Raw genomic sequence first — 27490 nt, 5'->3', positions numbered from 1 at the left:
TGTGATTGGCTGGCGACCAGTCCAGGGTGTACCCCGCCTCTCGCCCGAAGACAGCTGGGATAGGCTCCAGCACCCCCGCGACCCTCGTGAGGAAAAGCGGTAGAAAATGAATGAATGAATGAATGTGAGTGTGAATGGTTGTTTGTTTATATGTGCCCTGTGATTGGCTGGCGACCAGTCCAGGGTGTACCCCGCCTCTCGTCCGAAAACACCTGGGATAGGCTCCATATTGAATTAATGTAGAATTATTTATTATATTATTATTCAGTTTTATGGTTATCATCCCCCATTCTCAGTGATACCCATTTTTTTCCCCAAAATGTTGCCCTGTATGCATGATTCAATCTTTACCCCCGGACCCTAATGAGGATAAGTGGCATAGAAAATGGATTGGATGGATATGCAACAAAATCGTTGTAGTTTCTGTTAAATTGCCTTTTCTAAAATCTGACATTGCTGTTGGTCAGGTACAACTCAGGAGTACCCCAAGACTCTGTTTTAGGTCCATTGTTGTTTTTCTTGTGACGTATTTTATTATGATTAACCGAATAAGCACCCACATTCCAAAAACATGCTAGGTTAATTGGCGACCCCAAATTGTCCATAGGTATGAATGTGAGTGTGAATGGTTGTTTGTCTATATATGCCCTGTGATTGGCTGGCGACCAGCTGTCCTCTCGCCCGTGGACAGCTGGGATAGGCTCCAGCAACCCCTCGTGAGGATAAGCGGTAGAAAATGAATGAATGCTGATAAGATGCAACTTTGCTGAAGGTGCAAATATGTTTGCATATTGAAAGTGCTTAGCTTCAAAAGTCTACAATGTATTGAATTAATTAGCTCGCAACATGCTCTTTAAACTTATACTAAAGTTAAGCTTGTGTATATAGAAGAAAAGTCCCAGTGTGTGAATATGCAATTGCATCTGCACAAAGCCGTGCTCATGAATATGCATGAGTGCTTTGAAATCAGAGACTTTGGGATAGTTTTTCTACAAGGATTGGTGCAACAGTAACTGTGATATTGTGAAGCAATACAAACAGTCGTTGTTGTTTTTTGTTTTTTTTCGTACTCTCCCTTACCTCCAGCAGTGTTGTGTTAACCGGCTGTTGATTTATTCCATTGAAAGACACAGTCAGTGATTGGTGTGTCGACAAAAGAAAATACAAAAGGAACAAACAAATAAGCCTATTTGATGTGCAAAAAAAGTGACTTCATCATATTCGGTTTTAGCCAACTGTGATACATATACTAACAATTACGGTTAATTGGTTTCAGACTCAACCATGATAAGTGATAAGTGACTTTAGTTTACGTCTTTAGAAATTTTATATTTCATAGTTAGTTCGTAGTTAGTTCATAGCACCCTCTAGAAATAAAACCTATATAGTCAACTTTACACTTTTATTCATTCATTCATTCATTTTCTACCACTTGTATCAACATGGCAACATGGTACAGCGCAAACAAGGGTGGACCCAAAATGGAGCCTTGAGGCACACCCGAACTAAGACAAGCCACTTTTGAAGTGACCCATAGTAACACAAAAAGACCCTCCAGATGAATAGGTCCGAAACCGCTGGAGAACAGTTCCTTTACAGAACCACATATAGGTCCAAGGGTGACGGGAAGATAAAGTATAACAATAAAAGGGTAGCAGAGCAGCTAGAATCTGTAATGAATTGCCTAATATCAAGCAAACTGCTAATTCAGCAGCAGCATATGTTGGCAATTTCAATATAATTTAGGGCATTTATTTTTGCATCGAAAGTATCGAACCCTAACATAAACATATCGACCCGGATGGAACTGTAAATTTTATATCGTTGCATAACACACTTTGGATTGATTGAGTCTCACAACCTTTGCTGGTATTTTGTTTGACATTTCTGCCATTTTTTTTCCAGAAAAAAATATATTTGAAGAAAAATTGTACCACTTTTGAAGTGATCAGCCGTAATTTCCTTCCCTCCATGCACTGTGCTCTTTTGCCATATTGACACATTTGCCAAACGCTGACTCAAAAAGTGACTTTTATAAATGGTAAAATAAATCCAAAAGGAGGAACGCAGAAAACACATTTGATTAAAATGCTCAGACGATTCTGTGATAAATTTGCCAGCGAGTGCTCTTGTTGCGTTGCGGATTGCTGGGAGGTTATTGATGTGTACTTTATCTGCTGCTGGTCATTTATCACCTGAGCACTGAATCAGCCTGCGCTCACCTATTTGCAGAGATCGAGAAGAGCGAGTTACCATTTCTGCTGCTTAAGAGGTGAAGCTCGGTAACCGGAAAGGTCACCAAGTAGTTCATAAATTAAGTTACTACTCACAACAATCACTTTATGGAACAACTCTATCATTCAAAACAACACAAAAACTGAGCTGTGGAGTTGCCGAAAAAGACCAGTCAGCGGCTTTCACAGGCATTTTTATTATGAACTTCGGCCCAGTTGGAACTGTACATGATTTGAAGAGCATTGCAAAATAAGACATACATTCTTATGTCTTATTGTGTCTTATTATGTCTACTATATTGGGTGTACAAGTGTAAAGTTGTCCAAATTGTCCATAGGTATGAATGTGAGTGTGAATGGTTGTTTGTCTATATGTGCCCTGTGATTGGCTGGCGACCCGAAGACAGCTGGGGTAGGCTCCAGCACCCCCGTGACCCTCATGAGGATAAGCGGTAGAAAATGAATGAATGAATTAACTTTTATGGTCTAGCTTTTAACACCGTTACAGTGTCATTACACAGTGTCACCATTTTTACTTTCAGCTGTACAATTTATTAGGTGTGTGTATGTTTTAATACTGTTGGAAATGTGCTATATAAATAAATTTGACCTTGACCTTGATGTGCATTTCAATGGCACCATTCAGGAGGCCACACAATCGGACAATATAATGAAATACAAAATTTGACTCAGTGCTGAGTGGATGGTTACTAGCACAAACAGCAGTGGAATCAGTGCAGTCGTTTTATTCACTGTAGAGCAGGGGTCTCAAACATGCGGCCCGCGGGCCAAATGTGGCCCGCAGGACACTAGTTTGAGGCCCCCGCCTTGATATGAAAGTTTAATGTTAGTGTGGCCTGCGCAAGTTTGATATGGATACTGTATGGTATCATGTACCCAGAAAAAAATATTACGTTTGATTAATGTTCATGTTAAAGGTTAAATAACTGTTAATAGTTATCCTCCCTATCCGTGTGGAAGTGGTAAGTTTTTGGCTATTTAAGTTTAAAGGAAATAACTTGAAGGCTACCGTTTAGGTCGCTAGCTCTCTAGTTTGCGAGTTAGCATGTGTCTCAAGACCCTGCAATTGCGCAATGTGTTGTAAATAAAAATAGTATAAATATGACTATAGTCGTGTTTTGTCATGTCTACAGGGCTCTAATAATGCTTTGTTCATTTTAATCTGAAAAAAAATAATTTGTCTACCCACCAACTATATGTGGTTTCTTAAGTTTTTATTATTTGCCGTTTTATTATTATTATTATATTTATTTATTTATTACTGATTGATTTTATTTATTCTTGATTTGTTTATTTATTTTTTATCTTATTTTGTGTAGAAAAATACAAATTAAGATATTTGAGAACAGTGGAATGTTTTATCAGAGCTTTTCTTGTCGAAAATTGGAACCAAAGCGAAGTTTTTTTAATTTTTTTGTTTTTAATAAATGCCTTTTTTTTTTTTGGAAAACCTGATGCGGCCCAGTCTCACCCAGACCCGAGCTCCAGTGGCCCCCAAGTAAATAGAGTTTGAGACCCCGGCTGTAGAGTGAGGAAACACTTTGAGCACGTCCGGCACGGTGATGAGGTGTAGTTGCAGCAAGGGAGGAATGACACGATGACACTGTGCCAAGATGGCAACCGGAAATATGCAGCTGTGTTAGATATTGTTCGATATACATGCGTACGGAACGATGACCCCTGTATAGAATGGTTCGATACAGATACAAGTATTGTTGCACCCCTAATATATATATAACATATACATGCATGCAATAAAAGTGCCTGTCCCCCATCCTTTGATTTTTCAGTATGCAGGCTCTCTTTTTTAGATTTTTCGGACTTTGGAGTTTCCGCTGTATTTGAAAATAATTCAGCATATTCTTGCAAATTGTTCACAACAGAGGAGCTGAGGGCAAACGTGTGTTCTGCACACCGCACACATGACCTCGCTCTCTGTCTCTTTTTTTTTTCTCTTTTTGGGTGGCTCTGTGTAGGAGGGACAAACCCTGCTGATCCCCCCGTGGGCTCTGCACACTCATCAGCACATGGAGTGCTCTTCATGAGCTTCAATAGAATGAACACATGTGCAAGTCGACCCACCCCTTTTTTTTTATTTTTGTGAAATGGCTCCACAGTGCGCAGCAAACCTCAGCAAAGGATGGTTTTGTTTGTTGTTTTTTTTTTTTGTACTTTTGAATTGTGGCCGTGCACCATGGCAGTGACAAGGCTCCAGAATGCTGTTGTGATGTCCTGCAGGGGCATCCTGTCCCACAGCGGTCACTGGGCACAATCTTTTGTAGGGTTGCCAGAATTATGTGGGGGGAGTGCCATTAGTTATTGCTTAGTTTGTATCCTGTACTTATTCATTCATTCATTTTCTACCGCTTTTTCCTCACGAGGGTCGCGGGGGATGCTGGAGCCTATCCCAGCTGTCTTCGGGCGAGAGGCGGGGTACACCCTGGACTGGTCACCAGCCAATCACAGGGCACATATAGACAAACAACCATTCACACTCACATTCATACCTATGGACAATTTGGAGTCGCCAATTAACCTAGCATGTTTTTGGAATGTGGGAGGAAACCGGAGTACCCGGAGAAAACCCACGCATGCACGGGGAGAACATGCAAACTCCACACAGAGATGCCCGAGGGTGGAATTGAACCCTGGTCTCCTAGCTGTGAGGTCTGCGCGCTAACCACTAGACCGCCATGCCGCCCCTGTATTAATACAATTTATTTTTACTCCTGAATTTATTATGTATTTTTCATCTATTTTTTATTTTTTTTATGGGAAGAAGATCTTATTTATTCGTTTCCCTTGTCCGTGTCTCAGCATTTATTGATAGTTTGTTCACTCGTCATGTGATTCAATGACATCACCCCTCTCTAACACATCGAACCCTTCGTAGTTGCTTTCTTTCTTTTCTTTCGTAATTTATTTCAGACATGCATACTATGTTACATTATTCTTTCTCACATATACACTTACAATACAATACACTTACAATATCTATTTTTATATATATATACATATACATACACACATATATACATATATATATATATACACATACAGAGCGGCACGGCGGTCTAGTGGTTAGCGCGCAGACCTCACAGCTAGGAGACCAGGGTTGAATTCCTCCCTCGGCCATCTCTGTGTGGAGTTTGCATGTTCTCCCCGTGCATGCGTGGGTTTTCTCCGGGTACTCCGGTTTCCTCCCACATTCCAAAAACATGCTAGGCTAATTGGCGACTCCAAATTGTCCATAGGTATGAATGTGAGTGTGAATGGTTGTTTGTCTATATGTGCCCTGTGATTGGCTGGCGACCAGTCCAGGGTGTACCCCGCCTCTCGCCCGAAGACATCTGGGATAGGCTCCAGCACCCCCTGCGACCCTCGTGAGGAAAAAAAAAAATCCTACCCCTTCTCCACGCCATGGCAGTTACCAATTCAATATGTGATTTTTTTTCCACACATATAATCACGGAATCTTACATAAGACAAAACAACAACCTCATCACCTTTTAGTAGAGCGTACATGTGCATAACAGCATTTAATGCGTTATTCTCACACGCAAAAGTAAGAGGAAGTTATTTGTCGGTCTGCTGGAGTGGGAGGAAGTTCCATTTAATTGGATTTTCATGTTCCTTGTTGTCATGGCACCCAGGTACAGACGTGTATATACACGTGTGTGGTGTTTCAGGACATTGGAAAAAGGCTAAAAAAGAGTAAAGAAAATGAATAAATAAATACTATAACAGTATCAGTTGCAAAACAATGCACACAATGAGCTGCGGCTCCAGCTGGTTTAGTGGATCCGTTCACCAGCGGCCAGCCAGAATCCCAGCCAGGAGGTTTTGTGCATGTTTAATGAGGAGACACAAAGTCCATCTGTATCTCAGTCTGCTTCTCCATCTTGGGTTGTCTCCAAAGATGACTATAGAACCTGCCGGGGTAGCACAGCACCAACATTTGGAGCGTACTTTGTTGGTTAACAACTGCACTCCACTAAAAAATTTAAACGCTCGGGTGGAAGTACATGCTTCTTATGCTTCTCTGGTCATCAATTCGGAATTTTACCGACAGAAAATTAACAAAAACGTTCAATGTCTTGCCTTTCTTATTGTTTTTCAGTTTTACGGTGTTAAAGGGGATCTATTATGTTCATTTTTTGGCCTTTTGTATTGAGGTTTGGACTCCTATAGAGCAGCTACAAACAATAACCAGCTGGTTTATGGCTTCCAGAATCTGCACCTATTCAGCTGTTGTACTTTAGATTTGGTAGTTCCCGCAAATACGGTCTGTTTGAATGTATTCCACCAAGGGCCCCGCCTCCAGGCACGCCTACTACGCTGTCATTGGTCGCATTCAGAAGTACTTAAAAAGACTTCTGGTTTGTACCGCTACCTGCGAACGATTTTGGAGTTGATAATAAAACAGCGATGTGTTGGATTCCGAATCCCATCCGAAGTTTTTCAATAAAAGAGGTTACTTCAAGACGTCTCTCAATGGTAATTAGCTTTAGCATTTTTGTGTTAGGTTTTTTACAGCCTCGGTAACATCTAATGTGGCCAATAATTGTGGTGGGAAACGGTGATTAGCAACCCTGCTCCCTTTATGCACACTCTATAATGCTACACAGACAAGCGCTTTTGCTCCAGGACTTCCACAAAATAAACACAGTTTGGACACTGATAAAGTGTTACTTACTACTTGCTATTCTGACTCCTCCACACTACCAAGTAACGTTGGAAAGATGTCGGAACTTCAGCAAGTTTGTTGGCTAGTCCAGCTCATTAACTGATTAACTGATTGACTGATTAAAATGCATTTCTTTTGCTGGTAGGGAATCAGGAACTCCATGGTGGCGTCTTTAGGAATTGTAAACGAATGTGCCTTTCCCGTACGAGCCATTGCTAGCCACGTAAACAGAGGAGCAGAGCTTGGGGGAGGGCAGAGAGCTTATCTGGCTTAAAGCCACGCCCATATGAGGAAGTCTGTGACATCACAAAGGGGCAGTTTTACCACGCCTTTTGAAACTGAGCATTTTGAGCCATACCAAACTTCTTTTAGGGCTCACTTCCATATGCGCAAACCTCATTATCTGATACTTTGACATTGTTTAACACGAGAATACAACATTCTAACTACATTTAGAGGTCAGAAAAGTGGAAAAAGCATAATAGATCCCCTTTAACTTGTGGAACTTGTGGAACCTTGGTTAGCATCAATAGTTCATTCCAGAAGGCCTGACTGTATCTGAAACGGACGCGAACCAAATCATTTATTCCCATAGGAAATAATGCAAACCCAGTGTATAAATAATCGTACTCGGCATACAATTTGACTCTTGAATACGCTTGTACAGTAAGCTCTCCATTTTATTGCATTTTTCTGTTTTCAGTTTGGAGTCTGTACAGTACAGATAAATGAATAGACAGTTTCTCAATAATATTTCAAATTGTGTATGAAAACATTTCTTTCCCCCCACGGGGGGGCATGACATAAAATAATTGAGAACCACTGGTTTAAACTGTCAATGAATATTTTATGATGCCCGCAGACCATTTCCAAATTCCACACTAATTATTCGAATTCAAATATCATTATTATGTAATATTTTAATCAATTGCAAGATATATTTTAAATATATTTTTTAATTGCTTGTGCTCTCACATTGTCATGGTTTCTCCCCTATTGCGACAATGTGGGCAGCTGTTATGGAAACACTGCCTGCATTAAAAAATGCTGGCTGTGTACCTCATATTGTATTCATATCATAGCAATTTGTGCGGTTGCCATCAAATATTGATAGGGAACACCTCATTGTGTGTGTGTGTGTGTGTGTGTGTGTGTCTGCACTCTGATCCCACGACAGCACTGACTAGAATGTGGAGCATCCGAATTTAGCAACAAAAAATGTTAAAAAAAAAAAAAGGCAAGTTAGAGTTAATCACCCGGGATGCAATGCAGACACTCTAACATCTGTTGGCGGTGACTCGCATCAAAAGTTAATTTGCTTCTCAAATAAACTGCAGGAACAATTAAATGACTTTACTAGTTTTAAGTGAAAGAAGAGAGTCATCTTGGATAAAAATAATGTCGAAAAATGGAGGCAATGGTGTCTGTGGGATATTTGGTTTTAATGGTAGAATTTATTATAAAGTCACACCACTTTCTTTTACTTGTTTTAGAGGGTCGCAGGGGTGCTGGAGCCTATCCCAGCTGTCTTCGGGCGAGAGGCGACACCCTGGGCCGGTCGCCAGCCAATCACAGGGCACATATAGACAAACAACCATTCACACTCACATTCATACCTATGGACAATTTGGAGTCGCCAATTAACCTAGCATGTTTTTGGAATGTGGGAGGAAACCGGAGTACCCGGAGAAAACCCACGCATGCACGGGGAGAACATGCAAACTCCACACAGAGATGCCCAAGGGTGGAATTGAACCCTGGTCCCCTGGCTGTGAGGTGTGCGCGTTAACCACTCGACCGCCGTGCAGCCCGCCTTATATTTTAGTTAATTTAGACATTTTTTGCTTGAAAATTATTAATTTATATCTAGGTTTAAGATATAAATTTAAGCTACATGTATGTAACATTAGCTTAAACATGTGTATGTTTCAACTAGGGATGTCCGATATTGGCTTTGTTGCCAGAAAATTGATGTTTTGCTGATATTGTCCAACTCTCAATTTACGATATAGATAGCAGCCGATACCGATATGTGTAACATGACATGTCGCCTGTGGTGCAATGCGTATGTGTTATATACAGAATTTTTTAAATATTGGTTTTCATGATTGGGGAAAAATCTGATACGGATATCAACTGATATAGCATTTTTATGTTCATATTGGGCTGCACAAGTGGTTAGCGCACAGGCCACATAGCTAGGAGACTCGGGTTTGATTCCACCCTCGGCCATCTCTGTGTGGAGTTTGCATGTTCTCCCCGTGCATGCGTGGGTTTTCTCCGGGTACTCCGGTTTCCTCCCACATTCCAAAAACATGCTAGGTTAATTGGCGGCGACTCCAAATTGTCCATAGGTATGAATGTGAGTGTGAATGGTTGTTTGTCTATATGTGCCCTGTGATTGGCTGGCGACCAGTCCAGGGTGTACCCCGCCTCTCGTCCGAAGACAGCTGGGATAGGCTCCAGCACCCCCCGTAACCCTCGTGAGGATAAGCGGTAGAAAATGAATGAATGAATGAAATTGAAAGCTAAACTCCAATTCAGCAGCATAGTGTCCCTAATTAAATTCAATAGCCGTAAATTATATTAAAACAGGATATGTCCTGGGAAAACAGGACATTTGGCCACACTATATATCAGTAATATGTGAGGAAACACCCACAAATTAACTTTTTCACTCTTTTGCTTATTTTCATCATATGAAGGAAAAAAACATTTGTACATGATACCGCCTCTGACCTGCTATTAACTAGATAAGCCCACCATCACATTTTAAAATAAAACATGGCAATACCTCACTTAAATGTGAGTGTGAATGGTTGTTTGTCTATATGTGCCCTGTGATTGGCTGGCGACCAGTCCAGGGTGTACCCTGCCTCTCGCCCGAAGACAGCTGGGATAGGCTCCAGTACCCCCACGTGACCCACGTGAGGAAAAGCGGTAGAAAATGAATAAATGAAAGAATGAATACCTCACTTACTGTGTTTTTGTAACACAATTGCTTGTTCAGTTTATGCACTTCTTGTGACCCTCCCACCATTGAAAGTGTAAAAAAGCTCAAATCCAACCCTTCTTTTGGACAATTATCAGAGGAGCATTACCTTAAAAAAAAAAAAAAAACTTTCACTTTGCGTCAAGACGAACCCATACAGAGAAGTGAGAAGATAATGAAACCGTCTTGACTCCATAATAATAATAATAAAAAAAATACGGAAGGGATCCTATGGGAGGATCCGTTCATCTTTAATGTATTGCTGCTTGTTCTCAGAGGCTCTGAGGACTGACACTGAAGAACAGACAGCATGGAATAAAAAACTGGGGGAGAGAGGAAAAAAAAGAGGACAAGGGGGCATCTTTCTGGAGAATAGATACTGAAAGATTGATGAGCAGACAGGGCTGTTGCCGAGAAATAAGAAAATAAGAACTAATCCATCCCGTAGTCACCGGGACGGTCAAGTTTTTCCCCGAGAAGTACGGAAAAAAATGCAGAGAATACAACTGAAATCTCACCAAGGCCTCCCGTTCTCATTTGTTTTCATTTTTGTCATCCATTCCCAATTCGCCCTCGACCTGCTCCCCTGCCCATCCATCTGTCTTTTGTTTGGTTAATTTGCTCGGATCAATCTGCGCTCTGCCTGAAAATGTCCACACTCATCCTCCTGCGTTGCCCCCGACCACCACTCTCACCACCTTTTATTCTGCACCCTTAACTTGCAACAGCACTGCCGCTGCATCCTGAGCTGCATCCTTTTGGCTGAGCACAGAGCGACCCCTGCTGGCAGAGGGGGGCATTACATGTAATGATGCTGCAGCACTGTCTTCTGTGGGTCCCCCCAAGCGTGAAATCAGGCTGGCGTTGTCAGTGTCTGGTCTGAGGGGACACTTTTGGCACCTGTTCCCCTCTTTCACAGGACCTCTATCTATCTATCTATCTATCTATCTATCTATCTATCTATCTATCTATCTATCTATCTATCTATCTATCTGTCTATCTGTCTATCTGTCTATCTGTCTATCTGTCTATCTGTCTATCTGTCTATCTGTCTATCTATCTATCTATCTATCTATCTATCTATCTATCTATCTATCTATCTATCTATCTATCTATCTATCTATCTATCTATCTATCTAGATAGATTGATAAGACATGCTATATGTGTAAATGTAAGGACAGTTCAAGGGCATTCAATAGTGGGCAGATCAATATGAATTTTATTATTATAACAGTGGTATTTTTAGTCATTGTAGCTATCATGTGAAACTATTGAAAAGACAATAAATCATTAAAATTAAAATCATTGGCATATTTGTCATGGACAGCAAAAGAAAAGAGAGTACACGAAAATGTGAACAGAAAACATAAATAATAATAATAATAATAATAATACATTTTATTTGTATAGCACTTTTCAAAATACTCAGACACTTTCCAGAAGAATGGAGTTGAATAAAAGCAAGTAAACAGAGTAGAAGACACACCAAAATACAACATTCATTCGTTAATACACAGTTAAAACATGAGTAAAAGCAGTCAGATATAAAAAGTTAGATATTAAAAACAGATTTAAAGAGGTAGGGTTTTAGTTGTTTTTTGAAACTGGGAAGGTCAGGGCAAAAATTAGATGATGCAATGACAGTAGACATCACCTGTGAATGCTGAAAGCTGAAGCGAAACTGAAATATTTTGAAAAGGTACAGAAATCAAAATGTAAAATGAACTTGGAAGCTGAAGCTGGACTGAAATGCTGTGGAAATATGTTATGAATAAATACCACAATAGTTTGGAAGCTGAGCTGAATGCTTTGACGTCCGTCTGTAATATAATTTTCGACAACATTCCTAATACATACACAGGATTTGAACGTGTACCTTTTGGATTGACAACCACATGCTCTTGCCACATAAGCTATGTCATCACTGTAAAATTAACATAATCATCCATCCATCTATTTCTGATGCCAATTAACCTATCTAGGGTCGCAACGAGTGTTCTGCGGCCATGCTGAAGAAGCCCAGCAGGATGATTAGCGGCAGGTGTGCACCGTTGGCTCCGCCTCCAAAGGCCAGCAGTGCACGGCAATGAAACAGCAGACAGGCGGCGGCAGAGCAATTCATTCATTTTCTACCGCTTATCCTCACGAGGGTCGTGGGGGGTGCTGGAGCCAACCCAGCTGTCTTCGGGCGAGAGGCGGGGTACACCCTGGACTGGCCGCCAGCCAATCACAGGGCACATATAGACAAACAACCATTCACACTCACATTCATACCTATGGACAATTTGGAGTGGCCAATTAACCTAGCATGTTTTTGGAATGTGGGTGCATATTCAGTTAATCGCAATAAAAACAACAATGGACCTAAAACAGAGCCTTGGGGTACTCCTGAGTTGTACCCGACCAATAGCATGTTTGCGGAATGTGGGAGGAAACTGGAAAAAACCCACGCATGCACGGGGAGAACATGCAAACTCCACACAGAGATGGCCGAGGGTGGAATCAAACTTAGTTCTCCTAGCTGTGAGGTCTGCGCGCTAACCACACGATCGCTGTGCAGCCCCACCATAAAATTTATTGATAATATATTATGTATTTTTTAATGTTCACTCATTCATTCATTTTGTACCGCTTATCCTCATGAGCGTCACGGGAAGTGCTGGAGCGTATCCCAGCTGCCTTTTGCCCTTTGTGCCTTTTGGACTGGTCGCCAGCCAATCACAGGGCACATATAGACAAACAACCATTCACACTCACATTCATACCTATGGACAATTTGGAGTCGCCAATTAACCTAGCATGTTTTTGGAACGCATGCACAGGGAGAACATGCAAACTCCACACAGAGATGGCAGAGGGTGGAATTGAACTCGGGTCTCCTAGCTGTGTGGCCTGCGCGCTAACCACTCATACACCGTGCAGCCACAACAAAGAACATGACAATATTATTACCTCAATGTCTTTCTTGATGCAAATTGAACTGTAGGCACTAAAAAAGCAGCATGTTGACACTTTAACTCTGCTTGAACTCTGCAGGTGACGTTGATGCGGGGGATGTCATACGAGTTAGAACTGATTACAAAGTGTATAAATAGCAACTGTATATGCTCAAAACACATCACACTGCAACACTGTATGCTTATGCTATTCTCTCTTATTCTAAGATCTACTTGATGAACATCTGAACCCCTGGCCAACTAGCAAAACACTTTGGAGAACTGTGGTCAATCACACCTTAGCAGGATACGGAAAGAGCTAATCAACAAGGTTTTTCGACGTGAGTGAAAAATATGGATATAACCTCATGATATTATTACGCAATTATCCATGCCGTTTATTATTATATTTTTACCAACAAATTGATGGATGACTGACTTTGGAATGAGAAGTGAAGTGGCAATGCCAAGGTGTTCAGGAGATATTCAGGAATATCTTAGATATACCTTTATTCGTCCATCAGTGGGAAAATGTATATCTATATTTTTATATATATATTTTTTATATTTATGTTGCAGGGTAATATTAACATTTAGTATAATTTTTCATTTTTGTGAAAATGAAAGAATACATACATTTAAAGGGGGGAAAAAGTTGCCGAGCATGATTGACACACATTATTCCCTGGCTTTTGCTGGCCCCATAAAATTATGTGGTGGGCCACATCTGGCCCCCGGGCCTTGAGTTTGAGAACGGTGCTCTATTGGCTATATGGTCGTGTTGCCAGACTTTTGATCGGTACTGTATGTTGTTGTTAGGGCCAAACATTATTTTGATGTTTCTTTTCTCTAAGATTGTGTTGAAGGTGTATGGTTTGGAATCCGATATGTTAGAAATGGTATGCTAGCGTACATTTATAATAAGCATCATGATTATACCTGTTTTATGGATCATTAAATTGTGTAATTTAGCGAACTTTTGTTAAAATGAGCCTCCATTTTCCGCTTGGTCCTAGTGCCTGGCTTCGTTCATCTGCCCATTTTTAGCCAACCCACCAGGAAACCTTGCAGTACTCCTGATGGTCAATCCACCCAGATTAAAAAGTCACTTTTGCATAATAATATCATAACTATGTTCTGTAAACTAGGCACCAACGAGGTAAAAAAAACAAATTAAAACAGAGGAGCAGAGCTTGGGGAAAGGCAGAGAGCTTATCTGGCTTACAACCACGCCCATATAAGGACATCTGTGACATCACAAAGGGGCAGTTTTACCACGCCTTTTGAAACTGAGCATCATTTATTCCCATAGGAAATATTGCAAACCCAATTACAGTGTATAAGTGTAGAAAAAAAAAAAAAAAAGTTATCAGTACCAGACTTCAAAACGCTGTTGTCACATAACAAACAGCCAGAATGACACTGCAAAAAGGAGACAATAGATGTCAAGCATTAGATTCTAATTTAAAGCAGTACAAGCAATTAAAAGTTAATGGTTGAAGTGTGCAGTGACAGCTTGTTCGCTCGCCACTGCACAGCCGCTGCGGTTCGACCCCCTGGGAAGGTAATTAAGGTGCAGTCAACACTGGGTGCCATATGATGTGATGCACTTGAAGAAAAAAAAAAAAAAGGGGGGGGGGGGGGGACATTGGAATAAACCGGTGTTGAACTGGCTAAAACTGTTCGGGAAAAAGGCGTTAGCTTTGTGTATTCAGACGCAGCTCATCCCCAGGCGGCCGCTTATATGAGATAATGAGGTCCAATGTGGTAGCCGGAGGAGGTAGCTGATGGAGTGGGAGTGCACGGATTCAATCTCGCTGCATTTCGTCTTCCTCCTCCTGAGCATTGTGAAGCACTTGAGCCGTTATTCCCCAGCTGGGCTCACTGGGGAACTAACAGAGTGCTCTAGCCATCTCTTTCGCATTTGTCGAGCACATATTCATTGCCATCGATTTATGTGCCGGGTCATAAACCTCCGCTGGCATTTACGCATTCCATCAGTGCATTGAAGAAGCGGTGAGTTTTGGACCGGCGGGTCACGCAGCAGACCCCGCGGGCCATTTCTCTTTGCATAAGTGCTCCCTTTTAAATCCATGCCAGTTAGGCTGATACTCCAGCCAAGTTTTTCATTTATGGTGTTGATTAATTTACACGGTGTCATTGAATTAATTGACATTTGCTGTAGTTACAACCCGGGTGGCACAGCGGTTTAGTGCTTTTGCTCGCTGCAATGAAAATGTGTCAGTGTTCACATTTTCTTGTGAAAAATTGAGCCTTTGCACTTCTTTTCTAACGATATTTGTGGAGTTTGTTGTGGGGGGTTTTTTGCCATTGTAGGTTGTTCAAACTGCTGGAACATACAGTAGAACTGCAACAGTTTAAACAAAGGCTGCAATGAACAAATATTTTCTAGGTCGATTAATCTGAATCTTGTTGTTTCAATTATTCATGTCAACAATTAGGCCTTAGACGGACCAAATCAATATGAACCAAACATAATGAGTTAGTGGTTTAGTTCGCAACATATCAGAAAAGATGAACGTCTTGTTTTGACTAAAACACAAAGATAATAAATAAGAGCTTAAAGGAATATTCATTCATTCATTTTCTACCGCTTATCCTCATGAGGGTCGTGGGCGTGCTGGAGCCTATCCCAGCTGTCTTCGGGCGAGAGGCGGGGTACACCCTGGACTGGTCGCCAGCCAATCACAGGGCACACATAGACAAACAACCATTCACACTCACATTAATACCTATGGACAATTTGGAGTCGCCAATTAACCTAGCATGTTTTTGGAATGTGGGAGGAAACCGGAGTACCCGGAGAAAACCCACGCATGCACGGGGAGAACATGCGAACTCCACACAGAGATGGCCGAGGGTGGAATTGAACCCGGGTCTCCTAGCTGCGCGCTAACCACACGATCGCCGTGCAGCCCCGCCATAAAATTCTTTATTTATTGATAATATATTGTGTATTTTTTAATCTTCATTCATTCATTCATTTTCTACCGCTTATCCTCACGAGGGTCGCGGGAGGTGCTGGAGCCTATCCCAGCTGCCTTTTGTCGAGAGGCGGGGTACACCACTCAGCCGCCGTGCAGCCTATTTTTTATGTATTATATTAAATTTACGGGTGGCATGGCGGTCTAGTGGTTAGCGCGCAGACCTCACAGCTAAGAGACCAGGGTTCAATTCCAACCTCGGGTATCTCAGTGTGGAGTTTGCATGTTCTCCCCGTACATGCGTGGGTTTTCTACGGGTACTCCGGTTTCCTCCTACATTCCAAAAACATGCTAGGTTAATTGGTGACTCCAAATTGTCCATAGGTATGAATGTGAGTGTGAATGGTTGTTTGTCTATATGTGCCCTGTGATTGGCTGGCGACCAGTCCAGGGTTTACCCCGCCTATCGCCCGAAGACAGCTGGGATAGGCTCCAGCACCCCCCGCGACCCTCGTGAGGAAAAAGCGGTAGAACATGAATGAATGAATGAATATTAAATTTACATTTAATGCTCATTGTGCTATGAGGTAGTTTATGTGCTTTTTGTGCTGTTTATAAAACAAATAAGTGCCCATTTCTTTTAGTCTAAACGTCATCTAATAAATCTGCGTTGTTCCCGAGGCAACTCTATAAACATAAGATGAAATATATTACATAAAACTAATAGAGCCTGTCGTCAAAGTAATATTTTGCATGTCTTAGCAGCATCCAAACATCAAAGCATGGTGGTGGCGGGAAGGGTGTGTTTGGGGGAGGGGGGGGGTACAAATGATTTTATGTGGAATTGTCGCTGTAGTCATTTCACGCCTGAGAGACTCTCACCTTTAACCGGGAGGTGCATGTGTTCTTTCGCAGTCTCCAGCAGGAGTATTCTAATAAAAGAATAATGAAAGCCTTCTCCGCTCTTTAATTGGACATTGTTGCCGTGACATATCAATCCCAACACCGAGATGCCCTTTTCATGTACGCTGTAATTGAAACGCTGCTTGTTTTTTCCCCCCTCAATGCCGTGTTGTCGCCTTGCTGAGTGTGGCATCATTCTTTTAATTTAGAGCTATTGTTTTCTCATACGATCATCAATATTTGGGTTCCAGTTGATCGTCTTTTTGATGACTGTACTTTCTGACGGTTGTTCATTTTCTGTATTTGGAATATCTGCATACAATGGAACCTCGGTTTTCGTACCATTCGGTCAAACAGTGAACCGGTAACAAACTAGCCAATGAATAGAGTGCCCAGTCTCAGTCGAGAGTTGGGGCACTATCAGGACTGTTTCTTCTTTCTATAGGCTCTATATTTGTATCATTGGTGCACGGTGTTCTAGTGGTTAGCACGCAGACCTCACAGGTAGGAGACCGGAGTTCAATCCCACCGTCAATACAGAATCACCCAACAATACAGAATTTAAAGTTCCATCCTGGTTTATATGTTTATGTTAGGGTAAAATAAATGACCTATATTTTATTGAAATTGAACATATTCTGCTGCTGAATTAGCAGTTTGCTTGATATTAGGAAATTAATTTTTCTCCGGGTACTCCGGGTTCCTCCCACATTCCAAAAACATGCTAGGTTAATTGGTGACTCCAAATTGTCCATGGGTATGAATGTGAGTGTGAATGGTTGTTTGTCTATATGTGCCCTGTGATTGGCTGGCGACCAGTCCAGGGTGTACCCCGCCTCTCGTCTGAAGACAGCTGGGATAGGCTCCAGCACCCCCACGTCCCTCGTGAGAAATATTTACAGGTTTATTAAGTGGTAGAAAATGAATGAATGAATGAGTTTTTATGGCACGTTTTGCAGGGTGCAAAACTTATATAATTCTGACAAAGACAGGAAGTCCCACACATGGTAGACATGCTTGTTCTGGATGCTGCAGATGGGATCGGCATCATAAAGCAAGTATCGGCCGATATCGATACTGTGCTTTTTTCACTCATATCGGCTGATACCGCTAGTTTTTATATTGATAGTGGTTAAGTCGGTCTTTCACTTGTTCACTTGTACACTTGTACACCACTTTTCTACCTCCAAGGTGCTCAAAGCGCTTTAACACTCTTTACATTAACCTACTATTGACGCAGCACCAGGAGCAACTGGGGGTTCAGTATCTTTCCCAAGGATACTTCGGCATGGACAAGGATTGAACCCACAACCTTCAGGTTGGGAGACGACCACTCTACCAGCAGAGCCATACTTTAATCACCCTTACTATAGGTTATTAAGGGTTAAGTTAGAATTAATCACCTTTACTATAGGTTATTAAGGGTTAAGTTAGAATTAATCACCCTTACTATAGGTTATTATGGGTTAAGTTAGAATTAATCACCCTTACTATAGGTTATTAAGGGTTAAGTTAGAATTAATCACCTTTACTATAGGTTATTAAGGGTTAAGTTAGAATTAATCACCCTTACTATAGGTTATTAAGGGTTAAGTTAGAATTAATCACCCTTACTATAGGTTATTAAGGGTTAAGTTAGAATTAATCACCTTTACTATAGGTTATTAAGGGTTAATTTAGAATTAATCACCTTTACTATAGGTTATTCAAGGTTAAGTTAGAATTAATCACCCTTACTATATGTTATTAAGGGTTAAGTTGGAATTAATCACCCTTACTATAGGTTATTAAGGGTTAAGTTGGAATTAATCACCCTTACTATAGGTTATTAAGGGTTAAGTTGGAATTAATCACCTTTACTATAAGTTATTAAGGGTTAAGTTAGAATTAATCACCCTTACTATAGGTTATTAAGGGTTAAGTTAGAATTAATCACCCTTACTATAGGTTACTAAGGGTTAAGTTAGAATTAATCACCCTTACTATAGGTTATTATGGGTTAAGTTAGAATTAATCACCTTTACTATAGGTTATTAAGGGTTAAGTTAGAATTAATCACCCTTACTATAGGTTATTAAGGGTTAAGTTAGAATTAATCACCCTTACTATAGGTTATTAAGGGTTAAGTTAGAATTAATCACCCTTACTATAGGTTATTAAGGGTTAAGTTAGAATTAATCACCTTTACTATAGATACCTGGCATGAGTCTCCACAGCAGAAATGCGTAACATTAACTTTTGAGCCTATCCTGGAGCCTATCCCAGCTGTCTTCGGGATACAACCTGCACTGGTGGCCAGCCAATCACAGGGCACATATAGACAAACAACCATTCACACTCACATTCATACCTATGGACAATTTGGAGTCGCCAATTAACCTAGCATGTTTTTGGAATGTGGGAGGAAACCGGAGTACCCGGAGAAAACCCACGCATGCACGGGGAGAACATGCAAACTCCACACAGTCCAGTCTCATAGCTGTGAGGCCTGCGTGCTAACCACTCGTCCGCCGTGCAGCCTATATTTATATATAGTATATATATTACCATCATCGTTACACTGGTCGCTCTGACATAAATGATTCCCTATGAGGGTGTAAAATAGACTTGAGAGTGAGTTACAATGGCCCCATTTTACTTCCCCACCTGAGCACCCCGCTGTCACTCTTCAGTGGCGTCTAGATCTGGCAAACGGAGGTTAGTGCTGTCACTTCACCGTGGATCACAACGTTTTGACATGGAGACATCCGTTAAGTTTGAGAAGACACGTTCTCTGCCCCCCCCCCCCCCCCCCCTTCACCCGTTGTGCATAAGGGGGTGAAATTGGTGTCAGTGATGACAAACGGTATACCAAACTACAGTAGAATTATGGCGGATATTTTCCATGGGTATGAATGATAATAACAAGGAATGTAAATAACTAGAATTAACTATGACGTACACATAGAAAACACCATCAGGCAGTTAAATCTGACACTCTTCTCCCCTTGGCCAAAACTAATGGATTTGGCAACTTCCGCCCCCGGTCATCAAAAATATTCCAATTGCTGTCTTATTCCATTTAAATGCACAGTTCTCGCATCCGAAAAAAACACTTTTGGAAACAATACCGCGGTAGCTTCAGTTTTTAATGTTTCACTTTTGAAATCTTTCAAGCTGTTCATACAAATGCAGTTTTTGCGTTTTGTTCTCTCACTGCACTCAAATTGACCAAAACCATCACCTTAAAACCGTGATCCGTGATGATGGCGTGACTCTACATTGAAGTAAATACTGAGGGTCAGGCAAAATGATCTGACACATTTGTAGGTTAAATAAAAGGCAACTAAAGTAAAGAAACTAAAAAGTGTTTTTATTTTTGAAAAGTACATGTCATGACATTCTGCTTTGTTTCTTTATAATGCCATTGTTTTTCGTTTCTTTTTCAGTCGCTGCCATGAATCAGACTTGTGAGCATGGCGCTTTCATTATGGAAACGTTTATCAAAACAAACAAATCTGTAACTGCAACACAACGAGCGTTCCGTTTGCACTTGATCCCGTACCAGCTGGAAACACCATCTTGTTATGGGTTACCAACTTCAGAGCTACTGGATCTGCATTGACACAAAATTCCATACTATCCACCCACAGTTGTTCACACCAAGTGTGCTCACACTTTTTCAGCCTGCAAGCTACTTTTGAAATGACAAAGTCCAAAACATCTACCGCCTACTATACATTTATTTATTCATTCATTTTTATATACCGCTTAGCCTCACCAGGGTCGCGGGGGTGCTGGAGCCTATCCCAGCTGTCTTCAGGCGAGAGGCGGGGTACACCCTGGACTGGTCGCCAGCCAATCACAGGGCACATACTATAGACAAACAACCATTCACACTCACATTCATACCTATGGACAATTTGGAGTCACCAATTAACCTAGCATGTTTTTGGAATGTGGGTGCATATTCAGTTAATCGCAATAAAATACGTCGCAAGAAAAACAACAATGGACCTAAAACAGAGATGTGGGGTACTCCTGAGTTGTACCCGACCAACAGCATGTTATTGGAATGTGGGAGGAAACTGGAGAAAACCCACGCATGCACGGGGAGAACATGCAAACTCCACACAGAGATGGCCGAGGGCAAACAACCATTCACACTCACATTTATACCTATGGACAATTTGGAGTCGCCAATTAACCTAGCATGTTTTTGGAATGTGGGAAGAAACCGGAGTACCCGGAGAAAACCCATGCATGCACGGGGAGAACATGTAAACCCTACACAGGGTGGAATTGAACTCGGGTCTCCTAGCTGTGCGCTAAGCACTCGAACACTGTGCAGGCAGCCAATTAGATAATATTGACATTTTTTAATTTAAAAAAATTGATGAATCAAATACAGGCTGCACGGCGATCGAGTGGTTAGCGCACAGACCTCACAGCTAGGAGACCAGGGTTCAATTCCACCCTCGGCCATCTCTGTGTGGAGTTTGCATGTTCTCCCCGTGCATGCGTGGGTTTTCTCCGGGTACTCTGATTTCCTCCCACATTCCAAAAACATGCTAGGTTAATTGGTGACTCCAAATTGTCCATAGGTATGAATGTGAGTGTGAATGGTTGTTTGTCTATATGTGCCCTGTGATTGGCTGGTGACCAGTCCAGGGTGTACCTCGCCTCTCGCCCGAAGACAGCTGGGATAGGCTCCAGCACCCCCACGACCCTCGTGAGGAAAAGCGGTAGAAAATGAATGAATGAATCAAATAGTTTTTGGTAAACAATCATGAATTCATTGTTGTCGCTCTAATGATACACTTCTATTTACTGAGTATAGAAAAAGTATAGAATTTTGAAATGTCAAAAGCCATAGGAACCCGTTCCCTTCAAATGCTGTTATTTATTGCTCTATAAACAACACTAAGCCAATATCAGTCAATCCAAATAGAATCATATGCTTAGTTGCTGCAGGCTGGAATCTGTCGACTGATAAAAAAGATTTTAAAGAGGCTGCAGCACATTGCAGTCACATCGGCTTATTCCATGTGCGGCGGCACGCACACACACACACACACACACTATCACACAATACGAGAGACCATTATGATTTTCAATTTTGATGCTGTTATATTCCAGCGCCGGTTTGGTTACGGTATATTGTGAGAGTGAATCACTGCGATATGAGCCACAAGCACTTGTGCAGAAACTCCAGGTTTCTTTCTCCGGGATCCCAGCAGAGAGTGCATTAATCATTATAGCCGCCTCTTCTAGAAGACATAGTAACAGCTGGAGGAGAGAAGCTTGTCTTTAAACAGTACTGACTGCAAGAGGCTCAGCTATCACTTCTTGTTGTGGATTCTGTCATCAATAGTAATGAATACCTTGGAGCGCCCCTGACTGCCTGAGTCGTGCACAAAGTGTCGAGTCGAGTGTTGGACTGGCTTTTGTTTGGACACCTCTGTGTGTGTGTTTGTGTGTGTAGCCACATACTGTACACACACCCTGTGTATTTGTTCAACCTCCACCACAGCTGGGAGGAGAGCGCCTTTGTGGGGGTATGACTAATATGCAGAGGACCAGGTACGCCTGCATGACCCGCGCTGACAGCCGCAATTAATCACAACATGGTTGGAGCCACAGATTCGTGCTGAGGTTACACCTGCGAGGGCCCAAAGCACCATCCAGAAAGTGTTTCGCTGATCTTTAAACAAGCTACGGCCAGCTGTATCACATTGACTTCAAGTCAAGGTGCAGCGACAACAAGCTAAATACACTTGCAGGCAGGAAATAAACAGGTAAAAACTAAGGATGTTTGATAATATTGTTCCACCAATATTATCCTCCTAATATTGTCATGAAAATGTAATATTGGTCAATACCAGTATTGAGTTTTTGTGATATTTTGTGATAAAATGGAACTGTTGCCCGGACTTCTAAATGTACTGCAAAAAAGGTCAGTAAGGATAATTCATAATGCCGCCTACAGAGAACATACTAACTCCTTATTTCTAAAATCACAAATACTTAAACTTGCTGATATAGTTAATCTTCAAACAGCTAAAATAATGCATATGGCTAAAAATAACCAATTACCTAAAAATATCATCCAATACTTCTCTACAAGAGAGGATAAATATGATCTCAGGGAAGAACTACATTTGAAACACTTATATGCTAGGACTACGTTAAAAAGCCATAGCATTTCAGTATGTGGAATCAAACTATGGAATGGATTGAGTAAGACCCTCAAACAATGCACAACGATGAGCCAATTCAAGAAACAATACAAGCAGTTGATGTTTGCTAAATACAAGGATGAAGAGTCTTGAACCAGTCATGATGTGCTATACATATCACTATATTGACACTTACTATGGTACACATTATGTCATTGGATGGTCATATCACCTCGTACTTCGGTACGGGACAAAAATAAAATAAAAAAAAACTAAAACTATATTAGGAAAGCAGGAAGTGAACAAATGTAACAGTTACTGATTGTAAAAGTACCAGATGGAGGGGTAGGATTTAATAAGCTTTGCTTCTTCCTACTCATTTTGGACATGTGGAACTGTGAACTGTTTATGTGATGCATTCAATTGTAATCTGATGCATGTTCAAATGAAATAAAACCATTACCATCATTGTCTGTCAACAGAGCCATGGAACAATGGATGACCATCAGTTGGTAGACAGAAGGATCGGCAAGAAACTTGCTGGGATTTGAATCTGATGTAAAGAATCTGATGCTACTCACAAAGGTGAGAGATAACTTCAGGACCAAAACCTAAAAGCAGTCAGTCAGATAAATCAAAGTGATTAAAAACAGTGTCATGGTACAGATGACAGACAGTAGGATAGAACACAAAAGTAGTATGGATTAGGAACCACATACACAAGTAAACCTAAGAGCCGATCTACAGATCGAAACAGAAAAATGAGACAAAATAGCATGTAGAAAACTCAAGGCCAAAAACCAAGTCAGTGCCTTTTAGCTACGAACCTTGGTTAACATTCATTCATTTTCTACCGCTTTTCCTCACGAGGGTCGTGGGGGGTGCTGGAGCCTATCCCAGCTGTCTTCAGGCGAGAGGCGGGGTACACCCTGGACTGGTCGCCAGCCAATCACAGGGCACATATAGACAAACAACCATTCACACTCACATTCATACCTATGGACAATTTGGAGTCACCAATTAACCTAGCATGTTTTTGGAATGTGGGAGGAAACCGGAGTACCCGGAGAAAACCCACGCATGCACGGGGAGAACATGCAAACTCAAGGGTGGAATTGAACCCTGGTCTCCTAGTTGTGAGGTCCGTTGGTTAACAACAAAGACTAAATGTTGTGACATAGAACACAACACAACCAATTACGAAGACTTGCCACAAAGGCAGGCAGGACAATATATTTCATGAACGATACCCACAACAACCCTTTCCCACTAATCAAATCAATGAAATGACCTCTTTGACTCGAACCTTTGACTTCAAACAACGCCATCCACTCCACCACGGCTCTTTTAATTCCCACTGTCCTGTCCGCTCACTCGGAACGTCGGCAGCGCAGGTCTTTGCTTCCTCATCTATGTAGGACAGGTAGTCTAAAGCAATAACAGAACAAGATGAATGTGCGGGGATATGTGCCCATTTGAGAGCTCTTGTCGTTGACAGTTTGGCTGCACAAAAAAAAAGGGGGGGGGGGGGGGGGGGGGACCGGCGCCGCTTGATTTCCTTTTCGGATCCCGACCGCGGCTAAATTGGAATCACTCTGACAACCTCTGGCGTTAAGATGGATTGCTGTAGTTAAAAAGGCCGACTTTTCTTTACTTTGCTTCTTTTAAAGCAGAATCATACACGAATTAATACAAGTGACAGACGGCTGACCCGCGCAGTGCATGAAAGGAAGAAAAGGATGGGGCGGGGGGGCGCCAAGCACATCCAAAAGCTCTCACTGAGCCGGGATGAATGTTTGATCAACTGTCTGGGCTTTAACCAACCTTGCCAAGGTACACCACAAAAGATGTGCCTTGCAGGAAGGTGACACCCACCCAATGCTCACAATTCCCTCAAATCTTATGCACAGAATGCACGATTCCCTCATTTGAATTTTTGGGACAATAGCCGTCAGTATGCCATAAATTTTCCAAACAATACTTTTGGCTAAAGGCTTGGAAAACAGCTTTTACGGATTGAGCTGCTTCCATGCTTCCAAGTGTGATGCAATTGATTTGGTTCATAATGCACTTTGGAAAGTCACTACACGGCATCAAGGTGTGTGTCTGTGTGGAAGTGTGGAAGTGTGTGTAGGCCACAAGTCATCCTGGCTGGCTGCAGCTCATTGCCCTTGCAGTAATGCAGGCATGCACACACCTGAGACCAGGAGGTGCAGCGCCAAGTGGAGCTGATTACTTTCTCCAAAGTGTTCCGAATGTGCTATTAAAGAGGTTCAAAAAGTGTGACCCCGGACTCAGCTGATGTATGAAAAGGTTGCTTTACATACTGGCAATGTGCTTTTATGTGCATTTATAAGTCTTTATAACTCTATGGTCTTCATACTTCAGCACAGTGCTTTTGCAGCCGTCCTCCACAAGCCATACATTGGTGCTAGTGTGACATCTAGTGGCAAAGATGCAGCATAACAGCACTGAATTATTTTGTGTGTGTTTTGGCATTGTATTATTATAGTATTACGTTGATAAATAACACTCAATTTAGTTATTTTTTTTATATTTAATTTAGACAGACAAATATCTACTTTAACAAAAACAACATTCCTGTTTTTGTTTAGTGTTAATGTTTTAGTGTTATACATTTGTTTTCTTTTGTTTAAATTTTAAAATATACTTTTAAGTATTAAGATTTTGGTTTCCTAATTTAGCAAAAATGCTCTAAAAATATTTTTATTACATTATATTTAGTAATTTATTTTTTTCATTTAAAATAAAATGTTACAAACGCAGCAAAACAATGTTATTTGTTTTTATTAGTTTAATTTATTTGATTTTGTTAAAAAAAAAAAAAAAAGAAGCATGCACCGGGATGTAAAAAATAAATATGAAACACTACATTCATTCCCTAATTTAACGATGAAAAAATGCAGTTATTATTTTTATTTAATTAATATGGTTTAATATTTTATTGTTATTCAGCTGTAATATTAAATAAAATGTGTAATATAGATTTTTATTTAGTTTACATATTAAAAAATTAGCTAAGGTTTTAAGGCTAAAATTCTGCTTTAGCATAAAAAAATTATTTTAGTAAATAAATCTAATGACGCAGTGCATGTTCACAATACTGTAAATTAAAACCACAATATTAATGCTATATTAATACAACTCAATCAAGAGTGAGCCTTATTGGGATCTTTGTATTGAATCACATTAGCGTGTGTAGGTGTTCCTAATGGTGGGTGTAAATATGAAATACAGTATAATGAAGCTGTCTAAATTATACCAGCTTGGCTTTGATGTGCAACAGGCAAACAGCAGACTTATGAGAGTAAATTGATGCCAAAATTGCTTTAAAATGTTTCTGTGAGGCTTTGAGTGCCAGCCAAGAGGTACACCTTGTCTGTTTTTCCTCACACTCACATTATGCATATTTTCCACAGCTCGTCCACGTCTGCAGGGAGAAGAGTGGGAGGAGGAGGAAGAAGAAGAATATTTACTGTACTTTGGCACAATCCAGGACTCCTCAGTCACACCAGGAACAAGAAGGGGAAAGAAGCAAAACTAAGTTAGAATTTCTTGTACTTTTTCATTGACACCACATGCCATGAAAACATCCCCATGGCCATTTTTTGGTTGCCACCTTGAGTGATGCTGTAAATAGTCGATTTAAACTGCTTCTCAACATGTTTGCACATGGCTTGACAGGCTTAATATGCACACATGTGGTCCTGTTATTATTTAACTGACAACTTTAATGTTCAGATGAAGTGAATATAGCTGCAAAGAGCTACATTTGTCGCTTTTTCTCCTTTCTTTCAGCTCTTAAAATGACACTTTTCTGGTCCGGGAGGTAGACAAAACCCACCAAACATTCAACAGAGGTCCCAGAACCTAAAAAAGCAAGAAATCCCACTTTTCTGATGGTTCAATTTTTGTGTTACGACCCAAGGTCGTAAATTTGTTTGTGTTGGGTATAGTAGTGGCTGGTTGCAGACAATTTAGGGCAGGTGTGTGTGTTTTGGGTTTTTTTTGTGCTGAAGGCTTCCTGTTATTGGCTACACCAACCTGTCACGCCTGGAGGTGTTGATGTTGAATCTTTATGTTTGTGACCTTCTTTTTTTCTTTTCCTTTTTGTAAATAAATTAATTGCACTACCACAAAGGTTTGGGATCCAGTGGTACTTGGTACTTGAGGGAAGTTGGGACCTCAAAAGATAACGGTTGTATGATTGGATGTATGTTTTGAATAAAATTATGGCTTGAATGACAAAGCACATATTAAATGTGACACATCTTGTCTAGTTTTAGTTATTTACGTAATAAATTAAGCATCACAACATTACAGATTAAATACCCCCCTTCCACCATGTATAATTACAGATTAAATACATAATTTAGATGTAAAGGGTCCCTTATATTTTTTATAATATGTATTAAAATTATACTGTAGCGTTTTGTGTGTTCCAAGCTGTTGTTTCGCGTGTGGACGCTAGAGGGCAGTCGGGTTCAGCTTGCGGTTCGGAGCGGACTGTTTTGAGCAAAAGGGAGAAAACAAGAGTTCCAGGAAGTACTGTTGCCGCGTTCACATGGGGATCTCAGTCTGTCGGCAAGACA

At 41.0% G+C, this 27490-nt stretch overlaps 1 long non-coding RNA gene across 1 annotated transcript in view; it reads left to right on the top strand.

The window, feature by feature from the left end:
• Positions 1-27113, top strand: part of LOC131105331 (uncharacterized) — a 75533-nt gene extending 48420 nt beyond the window's left edge. The window contains exons 5-7 of the long non-coding RNA XR_009119917.1: positions 23360-23462; positions 26318-26442; positions 26697-27113. This is a non-coding gene — a long non-coding RNA (uncharacterized LOC131105331). The remainder of the gene's footprint in view (positions 1-23359; positions 23463-26317; positions 26443-26696) is intronic.
• The last annotated feature ends 377 nt before the right edge of the window (positions 27114-27490 follow it).

Source organism: Doryrhamphus excisus, chromosome 17 (genome assembly GCF_030265055.1).
Source record: "Doryrhamphus excisus isolate RoL2022-K1 chromosome 17, RoL_Dexc_1.0, whole genome shotgun sequence".
NCBI lineage: Eukaryota > Metazoa > Chordata > Actinopteri > Syngnathiformes > Syngnathidae > Doryrhamphus > Doryrhamphus excisus.
Note: the sequence above shows the minus strand (reverse complement) of the source record. Positions and strands in the feature narration are given on the sequence as shown.